The sequence below is a fragment of the Chiloscyllium punctatum genome, chromosome 8 (genome assembly GCF_047496795.1).
Source record: "Chiloscyllium punctatum isolate Juve2018m chromosome 8, sChiPun1.3, whole genome shotgun sequence".
Taxonomy (NCBI): Eukaryota; Metazoa; Chordata; class Chondrichthyes; order Orectolobiformes; family Hemiscylliidae; genus Chiloscyllium; species Chiloscyllium punctatum.
Genome location: NC_092746.1, coordinates 59,726,365 through 59,747,613, shown reverse-complemented (window position 1 = coordinate 59,747,613; position 21,249 = coordinate 59,726,365).

Below are 21,249 nucleotides of genomic sequence, written 5' to 3'. Positions count from 1 at the left end.
CACAATACCCAGTCTAGACTGACTTGCTCTCTAGTTGGTTCTTCGACATATTGATCAAGGAAACCATCCCTCATACATTCTAGGAAATCCTCCTCTATCGCATTGTTACCAGGTTGGTTAATTCAATCAGAAAGTAGATTGAAGCCACCCATCATAACTGCTGTACCCTTACTGCATGCATTTGGCCCATATCCCTCTAAATCTTTCCCATTCATGTACTGTCCAAATGTCGTTTAAATGTTGTAACTGTATCTACCACTTCCTCACTCAGTTTGTTCTATGTATGACCAACCGCTGTGTTAAAAAGATGTCCCTTGGGTCCCTTTTAAAACTTTCTCATCTTATCTTAAAATTGTATCCCTGTAGTTTTGAATTTTCCATCCTCGGGAAAAAAACCTTTGCTATTCATCTTATCCATGCCCTTCAAAATTTTATATACCTCTACAATTTCATCCCTCAACCTCCTACACTCCATTGAAAAAAGTCCCAGCTTATCCAACCTCTCCTTATAACTTAAACCCTCCAGTCCCAGTAACATCATTGTAAATCCTTTCTGCACCCTCTCCAATTTAATAATATCTTTCTAATAGCAGGGCAAACAGAGCTGTGGTCAGTACTCCAAAATGGCCTAACCAACATCCTGTACCACCGCAACATGACATCCCAAGTCCTAAACTCAATGGGCTGATCAATGAAGGCAATTGTGCCAAATGCTTTCTTTATCACTCTGTCTACCTGTGATGCAACTTTCAGTGAACTATGTTCCTGAACCTCTAGGTCTCTCTGTTATACAACACTCCCTACAATTAATGGTATAAGTCCTCCCATCGTTCTTCTGGCAAAAATGCATTGTTGAAAAAGTGTGGAGCTGGAAAAAGCACAGCAGATCAAGCAGCATCAGAGGAGCAGGGGAGTGGACTATTCATGTCTGAACCTTTCATCAGTCCAGGCCTGTACCCCTGCTCCTCTGATGCTGCTTGACCTGCTGTGTTTTCTCCAGCTCCACAACTCTCATTTTCCAGCATCTGCAGTCCTCACTATCTCCAAGATGCAAAAATGCAATACCTTGCATTTATCAAAATTAAACTCCATCTGCCACTCCTTGACCCATTGGCCCAACTGATCGAGTTCCCTTTGTAATTTTTGATAACCTTCCCCACTGTCTACAATACATTCAATTTAGCGCTTGCATCCCACCAGTCATCAATCCTTGAGGCAGTCCTTGGGAATCTTGCTGAGCCTGTCCCATTAAGTATTTTTCAGGTTTTGGGCAACCATTTGGTCATATTCATGGCCCATACATTGTTGGTAAAAATCTGTCTGAGGAATCAGTTAAATTTAGAGTCACATGCGCTGGAACAGTTAGAATCTCAAGATCTTTCAGATTTCATTTTTAGAGTCAATCATTTTGGAAGAAAATATTTGCCAATGAGGGAATTCAGTAAGCATTGAATGAGCTGGAAGAAATCCCTTTGATGTATATCGTGAGGGATAAATTTAGCCCCAGTTGGGGTCTGCTGATACCAATAGAAAAAGTGTTCACCAGCAGCTTGGTGTTACTAACAAACTTAGAGTCATTGAGATGTACAGCACAGAAACAGACCCTTGAATCCAACACATGCATGCCGACCAGATATCTTAACCTAATCTAGTCCCATTTGCCGGACTTGGCCCATATCCCTCTAAACCAGTCCTATTCAGATAACCATCTAGATAATTTACAGGCTATGGGGACAAAATCTAACGATACAGAACTTGAACAAGTCAATCTACTAATGAAAGGGCTGTGAAATACTAATAAATGTCACTGCTTTGAAAAGCTATTGAAGTTGAAATTACAGTCAGCAATCCTGGTCACGAATCTGTTCACACCTTCAGTTCTTCTACCAGCTGTTTCCAATAAATGTGCTTCCATTCATTTGATTTCAATGGAAAAGAGAATTTGACTGCTGATCTTCAATCATTCATTTCTCATTATCAACCAGCACCAATTTCTACCCTAATCTACCAAATGCAGTCTAGATATTTTCAACATTCAAATAGTTTCTGTGTACATTCATTTCCTGCTCTCATGCCTTACCACCTCTTCTAACAGCATGACCTTCATATAAACATAAACAATGTCACGGGAGACCTTCTGTGTTGGTTAATTATTTCATGCAATTTCTTTTATATCAGTCCTAATACATTTCAGTTCACTCATTATTCAGGCAAAACAGTTATTAATCCGCTATGAACAATCAGTACCAGTACATTGCCAAGCAGAGAAACTGCTCATTGTTTTGTTCATGACTTCAATTTGTACAGGTCTTCTTTTCCTGATAAAACATGTAAAATGAAGGATTTCATTAATGGGGCTGGAGAGAGAACATTTGTCATATTGTTCAGCACTTACCACGAGTACTTGGACAGCTACACTGGTAGGCAGACGTGTTATGTTTTTGGTTTTCAAAGACCCAGAATTTTGTTTGAATCATTGCAGTGTTTTTGCATCAAGTTTCTTTGTGAATTATGTCTCAACCTGTTACCGATCAGTTATTCATGCTTAGAACCTAGTCACTATGTTTTATTGTCAGCAAAATTGGAGAGGAAGATTTCAGCTTGAACAAACCCTGTTCAATGAATTGTAAAAGAAACTTGCCACGGGACAGACAGAGATCATCCTCTTTTATTAGTCATTTCCTTATTATTTTAGATTATAAAGTTATGGAAACAATAGACTGTTGTATGCTGTCTGACAAGATTACAGCATTGCCTGTGTGTAGTCCATTAAAGACTGACAATACATTTTGTGTCAAGACAATCTTTGCATAAGGGAAAGAGGATTTTTTTCTGTGGACATGGCCCCAGAGGCTAAATTCTAACATTCAGACCCATTCTTGGCAAAGGAGGTCAACAACACATTGGGAAATGGAAGAACACTTGTTTTGGCACTGCTTTTATTTGGCTTTACATCTGGCCTCTGTGAGAGTGAAGGTGCATAATATCAGTCTTTCTCCACTAAATCAGCAAATGCAGCATCACAGGAGTCAGCAGTAAAGAATTGTACAAGTGTTTGGACAGAGCCAGGAATTATGCAGATGGAGTTTCAATGTAGCAAAGCAGCTCTAGATTTTAACAATGTGTCTATAGATACAATAATGCTATTGCAGTCTGTAAGGGCTCACAAGAATACGGGGTGGCACAGTGGCTCGGTGGTTAGTACTGCTGCCTCACAGTATCAGGGACCTTGGTTCAGTTTCAGCCTCAGGTGACTGATTGTGTGGAGTTCGGACATTCCCCCTGTGTCTGTATGGGTTTCTGTTGGGTGCTCTGGTTCCCTCTCACAGTCCAGTTAGGTGGATTAGCCATGCTAAATTGTCACAGGGATGTGTGGGTTAGGCATGGGAAATGCAGGGATAGGGAAGGAGGGTGAGTCAGGGTGGGATACACTTTGGAGAGTCGGTGTGCTGGTCTTGTTAGGCCAAATGGTATGGTTTCACAATGTAGGAATTCTAAACAAAAGTGATGTTCCCAAGGATGAGAGGAAAACCAGAGTAAGAAGCTGAGGCAGTTAACATTGCTTTTATTGCTTTTATTAATGGTGCTACAAGAGATACAAAGATCTGATCAAGGAAAGAGAAGTGAGCAACATGCTACATTAAAGTGCAATACTTTCTTACTCTGCCTTCAACATCCTTCTCCTAAACATCATTCCTCAGGCCAGCACACCTTGCAGTATTCTGTGTCTCTCTATCAAGCCTATTCCTCAAAATTGGTACGATCCCAGCTCATAGCAATAATAGATATATCAACTTCCAAAGTGAAACCAGTTCTGATTGATCATAAATCATATTTTGTGCAATTTTGTTACCGTTGTGGTCTGTCATTGACATGCTCATGTGAATATTTAAGGCTATGACACAAAAGAAAGGAAACCAATATGACAATTTTGCAAGGTCTTATTATCTGCAATATAAATAAAGCTTCAACTCTGTTTTCCAGTAACATTCTTTACAGACAATCCCAATGGATTATCACTTCTATCTTCACCCAAAAGTTTCTTCTTCAACTGATGAGATTGCAAGTTTTTTCTTTCATTTTATATTCCATTCAATAAACATATTTCTCTAAATCTCTCCCAGAGACGGAAGCTAAGTCATGACTTTCCTTTCTGTATTCTAAGGAAAACTCAAGACTTTTTCCAACTCTGTCTACTTGACTGTTAAAGCAGCATAAGACTTCTTTCTAACTCTGATGTCCTAATGATCACAAAAACTAAATTGCCCTACTGTTACTATGAATCTTTTCTTCTTCTGAACTAAACCTGATTGAAGCCCCTGGTGGTTCCACAGAATCCATACAGTGTTGAAACAGGTCATTTGGCCCAACTGACCTTCGAAGAGCGTCTCACCCAGATCCAACCCTCTACCCTATCCCTATAACGCTGCATTTCCCATTGCTATTGCACTGAACCTACACATTCCTGAATGCTATGGCTAAATTAGCATGGCCATTCCACTTAACCTGCACATCTTTGGGTTGTGGGAAGATACCAGAGCACCCAATGGAAACCCACACAGGCACGGGGAGAATGTGCAAACTCCACATAGACAGTCATCCAAGGCTGGAATCAAACCTGGGTCGCTGATGCTATGAGGCAGCAATGCTGAGTCACTGTAGCATTCTTCCTGTCATTTATAAAAGCTTAAATATTAATTATAATTAATTATTAATTATAAAAACTTTAAGGTATATGCTTTCTTGGAAATGCTGTTTTGAATTCACTGTTGAAAAATTACACTCTACACTTAAAATAGTTAAAATATATTTGTTTCTATTTTAAACCCCAATGTCTATAATAATAGCATACTATTATAAACCTTCATTGTTAATTTTATCATTAAACCTATTAAGCCACTATAAATGCTGAACCTTGTTTATTCAGAATGTTACGGTATGCCTTACAGTGGTTCTCCAAAAATGTTATGCTTCATTTTCACAATACATTGTATAGCTCTCACACGCATCTCTCTGTCATTGTATGAAAAGAGAACACATGTCAGACAGAGGCCGAGATACTGAGGTTTCCCTTGAGTCAAAAGACAACAGGTACACTAGCCATATCACACTTCTCATCCTGGTGTCCCTCATCTTCTTCTGAAGGTGCAAAGCATTTCTTACTTTCCCCTCATGGAGCTCCAGTCCCAACTGCTATAAAAAAAGCACAAACCATTGTGTTCTAAAAACCACTGCTGGTGCATATTGAAAGAGACCTCACATCAGTCCAAGCTTCTGAATAATTTCATCTGCATTCAGATTTGTTACTCAATTACAACCGTAGTTCTCACATGGTTTCTGTTGTACCATTCCTGACCATCAGCAATTGGCTACTCTATGCAGATGTATCGAATTACACTTGAGATAAACTCTAATGCTTCTAATGTGCTATCTGCTTACCCTACTTCATGATGTGAATATCTCAGAGAACTGACGAGTGCAGGATAAACATTTCATCGCAGTCCCCTGGATTTTATGGGTTGAGGTGGGACAAGCTGGTCGATGGGATGGGATTTAAGGTTTAAGGAGAGCAGACATTACAGAATGGGCAGGTTGGAATGTTACAGGGGAGGAGAGGTGATTGGCAGTGGCCACCACAATGGTCTCCACCAAGGATCAAGCTGGACATCATCAAACTATAGTACTGGAGCTCAGGGGTAACGGGGAAAGTGGGAGCTGGATATCTGTACAATGGGTGCCACATTGGGAAGAGGGATGAATATAGGGTTGGAAATGGGTATAGCAATGTAATAGATTATTGGGGGCTCTTGTGGATTCTTGGTGATGAGGCTGAGTCCAATTACAAAGGTATCCACACCCACATTAGCTGCATTCCTATCATCAGTTGGTTATAACAAGTGACCAGCAACTAGAAAATGGCAGGGATAATGGCCAGGATGGGCAGAGTCAGCATCAGTTTTTGGGCCAGACAGGAGGACATTAAAGGGATAAAGCCATCAATTATGCACTAGTAAAATGTGTTATACTTAGAGTCATAGTCATAGAGATGTACAGAATAGAAACAGACCCTTTGGTCCAACATGTCCATGCCAACCAAATATCCTAACCCAATCTAATCCCACCTGCCAGCACCCAGCCCATATCCCTCCAAACCCTTCCTATTCATATACCCATCCAGGTGCCTTTTAAATGTTGCAATTGTACCAGCCTCCACCACTTCCTCTGGCAGCTCATTCCATACACGTACCACCCTCTGCGTGAAAAAGTTGCCCCTTAGGTCTGTTTTATATTTTTCCCCTCTCACCCTAAACCTATGCCCTCTAGTTCTGGACTCCCCGACCCCAGGGAAAAGACTGTCTATTTATCCTATCCATGCTCCTCATGATTTTATAAACCTTTATAAGGTCAACCCTCAGCCTCGGATGCTCTAGGGAATACAGTCCAGTCTATTCAACCTCTCCCAATAGTTTTCATTTGCAATTATATCAATGCGCATGTGAAAGGCATGTGGTGTACTTGAGGTTCAAAACCTGATCAGTAGTACTGTTCACCATGTCATTGTTTCTTGTAAGTTGCACATTGACAATTCAATGAAACAGAAGTTAACATCACCAAGTTTAAAAAAGGCATATACTGACCAGAACCAACACAGTTTTTGTGCCCCCACCCCAGGATGCTGTGGGGGACACTAAAGATTCTGTCTCCACCTGAACTTTTGTGTATGATGGTATATACTATTGTACACAATGAGAATTTTTACACTTGATGTGAGGCTGAGATAGGAAGGGTTCAGAGCACATGGAATAATCCCAATATTCTGTTAGCTGTTGTTCACTCAGCCAGTTTAGCATCCTGATCAAATCCCCAATACAGTTTATTTCCAGCAGGAACGATGGATCCAGTCAGTCGTAGATGGAATGTGTGTCATAGTGGATGCCTGGCTAAGAAGGAGAAGGCAAATGGAAGAGAAGCAGCAGCAAGGTCAGGAACAACAGTAAGCCACCATAGAGGCAGATGGACATGTAGTTCAGGCAGGGTTATGTTGGAGGCACAAGAGAGTCACAGCCTTTCACCCTCAAGCCCATTTACTTGGGATGAGCAAGGTGCAATGTTGCTGTGACAGAACTGTGCCAGCTGTGTGGATCCATTGTCTCCCAGTGACTGTGAACATATGTAACTGACACCGTCTGGGGAGACAAGAGTGATCTATGTGGGTCATCCTCCCTCAGATGCATGATGCTGCCTGTGCAAGATCATATCAGTTCATTTCATTTCCTTGTGATGAGGTGGGTGCTGCAGCTCTGGCAGTAGCAATTGGAAACACAGCTGAGTTCCCACAGATCCAAGGTGCCATTGACTGCACACATGTCTCACTGAGTGGTCCATATAACAATGTAATGGAGATCATCAATGATCTTCCAAGCTGTTAATATTCAGGTAACCTTCCACGAATCCTGTAGCTGGAGCACTCTCATGTTCCTGTTGAGTGTGAGGTATAGATGCCTTGCAACATTGATTGCTGGGGAACAGGGGCTACCCATTGCAACAATGACTGATTGCACATCCCCTAATTGATGCAAAGCACAGACAGAATGTCACCATGCTTCAAACAGGGCTATTGTGGAGCAGACAACATGTTTACCAAAGATACAGTTCTACCATGTCTTCGGTTTCCCTCCAATATAGTCCAGACAGAGTGTGTTATTTCATCCTAGCATGCTGAACTGTTCACAACTGAAGCAAGTAAAAGGGGGATGTGTTGGATGTTGAGGAATCATGGAGACAGGAACTCTTCCAAGGAGTAAGCTGAGGACACTGAGGAGGGAAAGCTCAGATGCATTGAGTGTTATAAGCCAGTTAGGACTTGATTGACACTCAGTTCCAGTAAATGAGAATTAGATGCAATAGCCAATAATAGACTGCAAAATAATTGCTGATCGTCGGACAAGCTTTTTTTTTGCATTGTGGGGGAAAATTGCAGCCTCTGTTCTTTTTTTTCAGTTTACTTTTGATGATTGAAAATAAAAGCTGACCTCTGGAATTTCCTGAATTGATCCCTGTATGTGATGGTCGCAGATTGAACAATGTTACCATACCGATCTACCTAAGGAATCCAGTCTAGGTGTCGCTAGTGGTAGAACCAGGTTAGCATCAGGCATGAGGGGCACCATAAAGGTGGGATAGGCAGTTAATGAAGTGAGTCTGAGACAACCTGGGGAAAATTCTCACAAAGACTTTCAGAGAGAAACCTTCCATGAAATTCTATGAAATTCATACCTTGTTAAAAAGAAAATAAGGTCCATTATTTTTCAGATCACCAAACTGAGTTCATTGTTGAAAACAAAAAGTGCTGGAGATCACAGCCAGTTAGGCAGCATCCATGGAGACAGAGCAAGCTACCATTTTGAGTTGAAATGGCTCTTTATCAGAGCTGCCATGAGGTGTGGAGGGGACAGCATTTATGCAACTGTAGGGGTAAAGGGGTGATGGGGAGTGTTGGGGAGAAAGGGTGTGATAGTTCAGGCTAAGGGATAGGAATGTGAGAATGGCAGAACAATGGTGTGTCTAACTGCCAGACAGTAAAGAACAGATAGGAGAAAGTGAGGACTGCAGATGCTGGAGATCACGGTCGAGAGGGTGGTGCTGGAAAAGCACAGCAGGTCAGGCAGTATCCAAGGAGCAGGAGAATCAATATGTTGGGCATAAGCCCTTCATCAGGAATGAGCACAAATAGTCCCACTGGAGTGGAGGGAGGGGAGAGAGGACATGGTGACAGAGAAATGGGAAGGAATGGGAGTGGGTTCACAATATGAAGGTGCTGAACTTAATATTAAGTCCAGAAGGTTGTAAATGCTGTCCCCTTCACACTTCATGTCAGCTCTGATGAAGACACATCTAGACTTGAAATACTAGCTTGCTGTCCCTCCATGAATGCTGCCTGACCCACTGTGATTTCCAACATTTTTTGTTTTCAGTACAGATTCCAATATCTGGAGTAATTTGCTCCTTCATTGTTGAAAAGATACCTTCAACAGGGGAAATGGTGCCTGGTAAATTGAAAGCAAACTGAGCTGTTTTCACCAGATTGGAGTATTCTGCTCTTTTTAGTGTCCATCTCTTGCAAAGCATTCCAGCATTATTCAGAAACAGATGCTTTCTGAGTGCTCTGGTCAGATGATTGAGGGGAGATGATAGGCTTTGCATTTTCCCATTTCTCAGATAGACAATTTGAGAGTAACGGTGAGAGTTCTTGCGTGGGTAGTGGCCAGGCTGCTTTGTATGTTATCTGACAGTGAGATGCTTTTCCACAAGGCCCACTCAAACTTTTCTGTGCATTTAAGGCAGGTTTTCAATGTTTCAAGTAAAGATTTTGTATTGTAAAATCCCGCTTCCTTAATTTTCCCACTTTCAACCAAATACTGCAACAAGATTGCATCTGATATGAAATTCTCTCCCTGAGTGTCTCCACTAAATTATCTTGAAGGGTACAAATATTCAATTGAACTGCTGTCACCAGTGAGTTGTTTTTTTTTCCCTGAATTGCCTGTATAGTTTTCTTGAAAAAATGGCTGCTTGTTGAAAAGCAACAGAAAGCCACTGTTCTGTAAAAGGGTCATGAAAGATTTACTTCAATAGAATCTTAAAAGGGAAAGTATATCTTCACTCTCTCAAGAAAAGAAGAAAATACTGTCCATAAGAAAAGTATTGCATGCCGCCACCGTGCAGCAATTTAGAATGTTCAAGAGTGACAAATCATCGGAAATGTTTTACATTATCAACACAAACAAAGTAAAAGTATTTATATACTTTCACTGGAGGTCTCCAAGCAATCAGAAGATGGTCAACTGATGTTTGCAGTCAGTAATGAATGAGTTGAACATCGCAATCAATAGCAAAAAAAATTATTTCTTACGTTTGCATTTCTGTGTTGTTGTACATTGTTTTTTCCAGCATGTTTAGTATGGTATAAGGTCATCACTCGGAAAGGGTTAATGGCCATGTTACATTCTAGTTATGTGACACATAGCTTGTGGGGTTCAATTCAAGCTTTTGGAGGGAGCAGATGTACCTGCAGCAGCTCCCTATGGTCCAGTAATTATGCCTGACCAAATGCAATTGTACTTATTGCTATGTGCACTAAGCCTTCTAGTCATCAAAGAACAGTGTCTCTTCTACAAACAGAGTTGATAAAGTGTAGCGCTGGAAAAGGCACAACAGGTCAAGCAGTATCTGAGGAGCAAAAGAGTCAATGTTTCAGGCTTAACCCTTCATCAGGACTTGATTGACTCTGACCTCTCCAGCATCTGCAGTCCTTACTATCTCCTCGTCTCTTCTACAGACACTCTACTCGATTTTATCATTAATCAGCAAAAGACAAAAGGAGGATTGATGGCCACAAATGCCCTTACAGCGTAACTCATACTGGTAGCGGCAATATCTACCACAGGGTGCTAGTAGTGGTAATTTTGGAAAATACCACTTGGTTGCGATGGTGTGGATCTGACCTGCATGCCCAGACAAGCCAAGGAACCTGGAAGACCCAGAAGAACAGAAAAAAATATTCAAAGAAGTGAGTTGAATACTTGAAGAATACATTCATTTTAAGATTGCGCAGAAAGTCATTCAACAGCTGAAACACAATTCCTGACAGAGAGAAACAGCAGCAGCAGTGGAAGCAGCAGAAAGGAAAACTCAGCATTCCAAAGATCAAACATCTTTCAGAAAATAGTAGCAAGTGCTGGGGCAAGAGTCTGGGCTTAGACAAGAGAGACACAGCAGCCACACCTAAGAAGCACAAAAGGTCTCGGGAAGAAGCACTGAATGGAGCAACAGAAGGCTTCTGAAGGTAAAATTAGAGATACCTAAAGGAAAATGGATTAACTTCATGAACAACAGCAAAACAAAATCAGAGAGTGCTGGCAAAAACATTGTAACCATCAAAATTAGGCCACATGAGACAGAGATGCAAGAGGCAGTGAAAGGTTTCGGAAACAAATTTAGAGTCATAGAGATATACAGCACAGAAACAGACACTTTGGTCCAACCTGTCCATGCCAACCAGATATCCTAAATTAATCTTGTCCTACTTATCAGAACTTGGCCCATATCCCTCTAAACCCTTCCTATTCATATATCCATCCAGGTGCCATTTAAATGTTGTAATTCTACTAGCCTTCACCACCTTCTCTGATAGCTCATTCCATACATGCACCACCCTCTGCGTGAAAAGGTTGACCCTTTGATCCCTTTTATATCTGTCCCCTCTCAATCTAACCTATGCCCTCTAGTTTTGGACACCCCTACCCGGGGAAAAGACCTTGCCCATTTGTCCTTTCCATGCCTTCATGACTTTGTAAACTTCTGTAAGGTCACCTGCAGCCTCTTATGCTCCAGGGAAAACAGCCCCAGGCTATTCAGCCTCTCCCTATTGGTCAAACCCTCCAACCCTGTCAACATCCTTCTAACTCTTTTCTGAACCCTTTCAAATTTCACAAATTCCTTCCTATAGCAAAGAGACCAGAATTGAACACAGTATTCCAAAAGTTGCTTCACCAATGTCCTGTACAGCCACAGCAAAAAAAAAAGGGTGGTACAGTGGCTCAGTGGTTAGCACTGCTGCTCCACAGCACTAGGGTCCCAGGTTCGATTACAGCCTCGGGTGACTGTCTATGTAGAGTTTGCACATTCTCCCTGTGTCTGTGTGGGTTTCCTCTGGATGCTCCAGTTTCCTTCCACAGTCCAAAGATGTGCAGGCCAGGTGGATTGGCCATTCTAAATTGCCCATAGTGTTAGGTGCATTAGTCAGAGGGAAAAGGGTCTGAGTGAGTTACTCTTTGGAGGGTCGGTGTGAACTGGTTGGGCCAAAGGGCCTGCTTCCACATTTTAGGGAATCTAATCTAATCTAATCTAACATGACCTCCCAATTCATTTATTCAATGTACTGACCAATAAGGGCAAGTGTATGAAACGCCTTCTTCAACACTCTGCCTACCTGACTCCACTTTCAAGGAACTATGAACCTGCACCCCAAGGACTCTTTGTTCAGCAACACACCCTAGGACATTACCATTTAGTGTATAAATCCTTTCAAGATTTGCCCTACGAAAATGCAGCACTTTATATTTATCTAAATTAAATTCCTTTATACTAGCACTGCAGAATCGTAAAGGCATCTGAAATTGTTTAGGCTCAAAAAGAGCATTTCTAAAACAATCTCATGAAAAGGTTGCAGAAATTGAAAAGTCAGGAGAACTAATGATTTAAAATGATTGAGACTCAGTAATTAAAGTGCAATTTAATCGGTAAGATTTATACTGGCTGCAACCCGAGATATTTATTCAACAAATTGTGCAGAAGATTTGCTGTCTTAGTCCATAAAAAAGCAAGAAACTGTCCAATTAGCCCCAGGAAGTAGCAGAAAAGCTCCATCATGCCACAGATGGCAGGTAAAGCGAAAAGAGGGTAGCCAATATTTTGTTAATTAAAATAGACAGGAAAATCTAGCAGTCAATATAAGGACACAGAATTACAAAGAACAAATTTACAAAGCTAAAAGCAGCAAATTACAACAAAATAGCCTGTAATTATTTAAAAATTCTTATATTTTTTATTAATTTATTAAAGACTTTAAAACAATTATACAGTAATGCAGAGTTTTAAAGATAACTTAGCAAGTAAAGGGAATGCTACAGAGAGTCTGGCAAGGTCGGAGTATTTCAATTTAAAATGGCATTCATGAATAAAAGAATACAAGCTTCAGGAGCAGCAGATTAAAAGCAATTTTTCACTGATAGAGATTTAATAAAGCTTTACAGGAAGAAGATTAATTGGCACATTGAGAAGAAATGGAAAAAAAAATACTTACCACAGATTCACGATCGGAGATGGACCGTGCAGAACCTAAAAATGGACATTATGGTTGTGACACTTCTTAAGATGCAGCATTACCTCAAAATTGAACACTTAAGAGCAGATGTATCACACTGTCACAGAGATGAAAAAGATGAAATTAAACATACAACAACCTTAACTCAGGAGAGTGATTTCCTTTGGAAATCAAAACTGAAGCATTTATAGGGGACATTGGTGATCTCAGTGATCTGGGTTTCACTGAATCATTTTATGTCAGTGGACATCCTATTGAATTGAAACTGGATACCAATGCTGAGGTCATTACCACATCAAACCAGCTCACATAGCTGAAGAAGCAGAAACTCCAGGTTGCAGAGAAGAATTTATGTGGCATAACTGTCAGAAGAATAGAAATGCGTTAAGTACCACTACAGTTCATAGTTGAAAATATGAACGTGGTTCACGATCAAAACTCTTCACTTTTGAGCCAGCACACAAGTTTAAACATCAATTTGCTTCAGAAATCAGAAGGAGTCTCATTAGTTCCAAGAAAACAACTCATCCAGAAAGAAATAACTGTCAACCAACCATCAAGGGGTAACTCTTGTCATATTTTAATAAGCTTCCTAGACTCATGTTCAGAAAGAATTCATTGAGATTACCAATGAGGGGGCAAAAGAAATGTTTCATATGGTTTCAGAATATCTCATATTTATTGTGAAATCTGCCTTATACAGGTTTGTCAGGCTATAAAGCACATTTTGTTAATGTGAATTTGTTATAAGACGTTTGATAAATTGGGATCACGCTTTCTAAAGCATGAGTTGGTTATAAAGTGAATCCAGCTCCACTAGTTTAATAGTGCTGCTATCATGTGATTTTCTTATAGCACAGGGTTGCATGAGAACAAAAACTACTGCATTATAACAGGACCAGCTTTATGGAAAACATGTCATCATCAATGAAGGCAGATCAGAAGCTTGAATACAGTGAAGCCTGTGAGTAAAAGTGAATACTGATGGAAGAATGAACAATATAATCCACTTGAACAAATTCAGGAATCTTTCATTTATAATCTTCGGACTAAAGAGCAGACAATGTCAGTGTCAGAGATAGTGATGGGTGAAAAGTAACTTTTCAGTAACATGTCTAAGGGTCTGAAAAAAGGTTTATTTCACCAGTCCAATAACTACAATGGGCAAGGATTTGATCTTGATCAACAACTTGAGGGAGTTAAGCGGCATTTGACCCTTTACGTTTCAAACCAACGTCCACACAGTGACTGCACATGTAGCACATGGTCAAGAAAAAGAAACTCATCAGCCAATCAGTGCACTTTCTCAGACAGTATAAACATATATTGTTCCTCTTTATCTTTGTTTACTTGCAAATTGTCCTGAAGAGTACAAAATGAAAAGCTTTGACTAAATCTGTCTTTTTCTGACAATATTCTTCAAATCCCTTGTGATGGAAAGTACTTTCAGGGCAGCAGTCCATTGGCACTTTCTGCTGATATTACATTACATCTTACTCTCAAAATGGAGGAAGTAAAATTAGTAAAGGAATGAATGCTGTGATCTAGGATCGACATGAACTATTCTCAGGTCAGGTGGAGATAATTCTTCTTCTATTCTACCACAACGCTATGTCTTATCCTCAACTTCAGAGACACCTCCTACTCTACTGCAATGTGGTATCTTTTCACATCCCACACACCATCTTCATGACTCTCCTAAGGCTGCCAATACAGCATTTATTGGCATCAAACTGCAATTACTTTAATGTTGGAGAAAATCTTCATTAACATTTCCCAATCTGCCGTCAGCTAATTAGGGATTCTCATTTCATTAGGCTGGACTGCATTCCAACCCAGTGATAATAACTAAATGTACCAATGCACTGGCCTACCTGAACAAATTTTATTTGAAACTTTATTTTTTCTCTCTAATACAAGGAAGGCAATTCAAGGATTCATGTCTACTGACCAGTTTAATCACTTAGGTTGCTGTAACAGAGTCTGCTTCTTCTACCCTCTTAGGTAATACTAACATAATAATCTTAGTTAAAAATCACACAACACCAGGTTATAGCCCAACAGGTTTATTTGGAAGCACTAGCTTTCGGAGCGACGCTCCTTCCTCAGGTGGTTGTGGAGGTTAAGATCATGCTCACAGAATTTGTACCCAAAGGAGTCCAGTATCATGGAGATGTGATATAGTAAACAATCTTAGATTAAAACTTTCATCTTTTATCACGGGATGTGCTGATATGTAAATCCCAGAACATCTTTTAAATTGCCTTCTCAAGATAGCTCAGCTTTTTCAACAATTGGTGTGAAGTCTGCCTGTGTCCCAATGCTGTGTCAGTCTGACAAACCCTCTGTATCATTCTAGAGAGCTTTCCATGGATTCATGCAGCAAAATAAAGAGTAATTCTGCAAAAACAAATTCACCCCATAAGTTTACATGTGTGTGCATGTAGGGGTGACAGATTGAGTGTGTGTGGATATGAGTGCACATGTTAGAGTTTATATATATGTGTGTGTGTGTGTGTGTGTGTGTATGTGTGAGAGGGTGCATGTGTCGGTGTGAGTGCAAGGAGTGTATGTGTGCACATATAAAAAAGAGCTTGTGTATGAGGGTGGGTGAGTAAGTAGGTTTGTGTGTGTATGTGAGAGAGTGTGTGTGAGAGAGAGAGAGAGAGAGAGAGAGAGAGAGAGACTGTATTACACAGTGGGGTCATCTGTAGTGTGACATAAACCCAAGGTCCTGGTTGGGGTCATTCCCATGCATACCAAACTTGATGATCAGCTTCTGCTCAGACAGTCTTCATTGTTGCTTGTCCCAAAGTCCACTACTTCATCGGTCCAGGACATTCAGCCTCAGACCTTCAGGTGACATCCTCCAAGGCGGATTTTAGGACAAGCAACAACGCAGATTGTCTGAGCAGACGCTGATAGCCAGGTTCGGTATCCATGGGAATGGTCTCAACTGGGTCCTTGGGTTCATGTCACGCTGCAGATGACCCCACTGTACAATACACTCTTTTACACACACACACACACACACACACACACACACACACACACACACACACCCTCAGCTCTTTCTCATATGCACACACATACACTCCCGTACTCACAACAACACACGTACCCTCTCACACATACCCTATCACACTTAGACACACACTTAGCCAAGCTTAACACACATACTCTATCATGTGCACTCACATCCACATACACACACTCACCCCTACATGCACACACATGTAAGCTTATGGGGTGAATTTGTTTTTGCAGAATTACTCTTTGTTTTGCTGCATGAATCCATGGAAAGCTCTGTAGAATGATACAGAGGGTTTGTCAGACTGACACAGCATTGGGACACATACAGACTTCACACCTATTGTTTAAAAAGCTGAGCTACCTTGAGAATGTAATTCAAAAGATGTTCTGGGATTTACATATCAGCACATCCCATGATAAAAGATGAAAGTTTTATTCTCATATTGTTTACTATCACATCTCCATGTCACTGGACTCCTTTGGCTATAAATTCTGTGAGCATGATCTTAACCTCCACAATCACTCCAGAATTACTCTTTATTTTGCTGCATGAAGGAGTGGCACTCTGAAAGCTAGTGCTTCCAAATAAACCTCTCGGACGGTAATCTGGTGATGTGTGATTATTAACTTTGGCCACCCCAGTCCAACACAGGCACCTCCAAGTCATAATAATCTTAGTAATACTACATAGAGGTAGGAAGAGTTAACACAAAACGTACCATGCAACTTTTAAATGCCAAAATTCAAGATGCAGTTTACTGCACATAATATAATTTTATATTCTAGATGTGATTTTCTACCAAGCATTTTTGCTACATTTGAATTTCAAAAACTTGGTTTTGTTCATCATGAGGTCTTGTCAAAGTTTAAGATTGCATCTTATTATAATTGTAATACAGTGAATCTATTATGTTTGTGGCAATGTAAAGCAGCTTTGGATTGTAAAACTGAGACGGGCTATCATAACTTACAACCGGCTTAATTTCCAGCAATAATGGAGATAACTGAGAGACCATTGTCAGGAAGTCTTCCCACATGAGTGAGGCTTACACATTTTCAATATGATACTTAGTTCTTTTGTCACAGCTTTATACTCTACTATAAATACTATGTAAACATGTTGAATGTGAAATTTTCAGTGAAAATGTATATACTTGCATGTAATTTTAACTGGACATTAATCTACATACTAGTAGATGTTTCCAAAGGAATTAATGTTAAATCATACAATCATATTAGTTAACAATAATATCTTACTGTTCATCCATTATTTTCAACCTCAGCTCTCATTTATCATGGACCAGGCCAGACCCCTTCAAAACATTTCAAGAAGATAGCCCAGTCCCTAACTTTTCTAATTGTTTTGAGCAGGTGTAGAGTGGATATTCCAGGAGTGATGCAGCTGGTCCAACCACTCAGTTTTAAACAAGATAGAATTTAACAAAAGAAAATCAAATTTAGAGTAACATAACTATTTGAAAACCCAGTCAACTCTATTGCAATTTAATGATGCTGTTCTAAATCCATGCAACATCCCCATAAACACCCTCTTGGCAAAAAAAATCAAAATCAAACACAGGTTCTTACAAGAGAGATGTGTGTGAGAGAGAATCAGCATGGAACTGTTTCTTTGACCAGCAGCCTTAAAAACTGACTGCTTGCTAAAGCAAAACCAAACTAAGCCCTGAACTAGGAGAACTGGCCACTCCGAGTGACAGCATCGAAGGAGCAGGAGAGTCAACGTTTTGACCACAAGCTCTCCATCACCTTATACTTGAAGCGTCAAATTTCCTGGTCCTCGGATGCTGCCTGACCGGCTGTGCTTTTCCAGCAACACACTTTTTGACTCTGATCTCCAGCATTTGCAGTCTTTACTTTCCCCTTTCATTGTTTTAAAAGGAAGACTTAAAAGTGTTATAAAGTTGAAGGTGTGATTGTAGCTTTAATAGAGAGTGAATGCTGTTCTGAACTGAGAGATTTGAAGCACCTGTGTATATGACTAGATGGCAGTCCCCGAGTATACTGGAAAATTGAAAATATGTAACATTTGGCTGTAAAGTGGATACCTGAGTTGGTTGCTGTTTTGACAACAATTTTGAATTTAACCAATTAGTTCAAATTATGCCCCTGGATACTAAAACCCAATCAAGTTTGAATTTATTGTTTTGCCAATATTGAATCAATGAGACGATCTGATATTGGGGATATAAAAATGCTGATGTTTTGAAAATTGCAGAGAAAACAACTGCCATCAAGAAAGACCCAAGAAATTAGGAACACTCTCCATCAAAGGTATCTTTTCATATGAAACATACTTGCAGAAAAAAGAAAGAAGATGACCCAGGGAGATCTTCAGCTGAAAAAAGAAAGCCACTAGAGATGACAGCTGCTCTATGGTTTTGAAATTAAGTTGATGTAATTTTGATAAGTGTTTTATTGTAACTGCATATTGTTATAGAGTTGGAGGCAGATAATAAGCAGTTAAGAGAAAAGGGGGCTTAGAGTTGTGAACAGTTGTTGCTTCATGATTGCGTTTAGTGTTAAAAAATAAAATGATGTTATTTTCTTTTAATAGTGGAATTTGGGAGTTCTCTGTCACTCATATTTTAACAGATTACAGGGCAAAGTGAGCTTTTCTGAGTGGTTGGTTTAATTAACAGAAGAGTTCACCACAGTGTTGTAACAAAAGCATTCTCAAGTAAATAAACCTAGAGCAATCGGAACCTCTGACTTTATGATCCTTCTGAAAAAAATCCTAATTTTTAATTGTCAAAAATAAGCTTCCTTCTTTCTTGTATAGGAGAGTAATATTTGTTATTTTCCAATCTGTTGAGATCTTTCTTTGAGGGGGGTTTATGCAACGTTGATAATGTCACTGCATTAGTAATCCAGAGGAGGAAGTGAGGACTGCAGATGCTGGAGAGTCAGAGTTGAAAAGTGTGGTGCTGGAATAGCACAGCAGGTCAGGCAGTATCCAAGGAGGAGAATTGACATTTCAGGCATAAGCCCTTCATCAGGAATGTGGTGGGGGTGTGGAGGGGGTGGGGGAACCTGAGCAAAAAAATAGGGGGGGTGGGGATGGGGCTGTTTGGGGGGGGGTGGGAGTTAGCTGGGAAGGTGATAAGTGAATGCAGGTGAGGGTTAATTGTGATGTCCAGTGGGGAGTGTGGAGTCGATACATCAGAAGGAGGATGAACAGGTGGGACAGGTCAAGAGGACAATTTGGAGGGTTAACTGATGTTTTTGAGGAGACAGTTTTAAATCTCCCCAAGGAAGTTGATGGAATTTGACTTCAATTAATACACACAGAATTAAATGCTAATCAGTTGTAGTTAAAAAAAACTCATCTAATTCACGAAAATATTCTTGAAGAAAGGATATTTTTACTACCTTTACCTGGTCTGGACTACCTATTAATTGCCCCTCAAAATCACTGAGTAAGCCATTTAGTATCGATCAGTTGCAATATCTAAAAGGAATGAAAGCTCCTTTCCTAACAGCACTGTGGGTATGTCCACAACGCATGGATTGCTCATGACTACCTTCACAAAGGATAATTAGAAATGGATAAGAAGTGCTGCCCTGGTCAGTGAAATGGCACAGATAGGCATTCATACTCATGAGCAAGTGATTGTTGTGCTGCCAACCAGTGCTACCCACATCTCATAAATGAATGCATTTTTATAAATGCTTCCCCTCCCTTTTACCCCTTGATTTATAATTATGTTTGGGTGTTATTTGCATCCTCTCAAGTCAAGACTGATGAAAAATTTCTGTTCAATTCATCTACTGTTCCTATTTCCATTTCTAATTTCTTAAAATATAATACCCAGATTAATTTTCTCAACAATAAAGAATCCCTTTACTTTGTATTTTCCATGTTACTATAAAAACTCTTACTACCTGATTATTTTATCTTTCTAGCTAGCTTTCTTTCAAACTTTAGTTTTTCCTTTTTTTTAGCTATTCTTTGCTTTTTTACAAAAAAAAACTATCCACTCTTCTGTTTGACCACTAATCTAGAATTTCCAGATACACAAATATCTGCTCTTGCATCTGCAATGACCTATCCCTGAACCCAATTTCCCAGTCCAGTTTAGGCAGCTCTGTATTTGTACACTCACAATTCCCCTTATTGAAATTTAAGGTCATTTTTGAAATTAAGTGTTACATACATTCTTCTCTTGCTCACAGTAAAAGCAACATTCAATCACATTATGATCCCAATGTAGGACTGTCTTAACAATGGTGGCATTAATTAATCCTGCCTAGTTACAAATTATAGATCTGCCATAGCCTGCTCTCTGATTGGTTCCAGAGTGTACTGCTTTAAGAAACTGTCTCAAATACACACTATAGACCCATTTTCCAGGCTATCTTTACCAAACTGATTTGTCAAATTTATATGCATATTAAAATTATCCATGATTATTGCCATGATTTTTTTTCCTTTGTACCCTGCCCTATACTTAAGTTATTATTAGAAGGTTTGTAAATACTCCGACAAGTGACTTCTTGCCTTTGCTATTTCTTATCTCCATGCAAACCATTGATCATTTGAGCTAGGTTATCTCTCTCAATGGTACTGAGGTCACTTAATTAACAGAGCAACTGATCTGGCAAAAAGCTAATCCTTTTTTAATCTAAAAGCTGTTCTTTGACTCAAGGATACTCTGTCTTTGATGCTTTTCAGAGGAGTAATAAACCAGGCCAGGCTCCGATCAGACTGGTTTGGTACAGAGATGAAAAGGATTTTGAGAGGTCTTTTATTTATATATAAACAAATGAGACTTCAGGTCAAAGTGGTCATGTTTTCGAAGTGACCTGTAGAATGACAGGAGATGGTCAGCTCTCTAGCTGAGTAGGTTAGTTCAGTCCAGCACTGGTTGGGAGTTCAACAGTGAGCTGCGTGGAAACTCTCTCTTCTAACTTCAACCTGTAAACATCTGACCCTGTTTTGTACAGTGTTTTAAAGGGGGTTTGCTCATCGGGACTGTTGTGTATATTTGGAATAGCATACTTAAATCTAGTTTGGATATGATTTGGAGATGCCGGTGTTGGACTGGAATGTACAAAGTTAAACATCACACAACACCAGGTTATAGTCCAACAGGTTTAATTGGAAGCACACTAGCTTTCGGAGCGACACTCTTTCGTCAGATGATAGTGGAGGGCCATGATTTGGAGATGCCAGTATTGGACTGGGGTGTACCACTGTCACCTGATGGAGCGTTGCTCCGAAAGCTAGTGTGCTTCCTTTTAAACCTGTTGGACTATAACCTGGTGTTGTCTGATTTTTAGGAGAAAGTGAGGACTGCAGATGCTGGAGA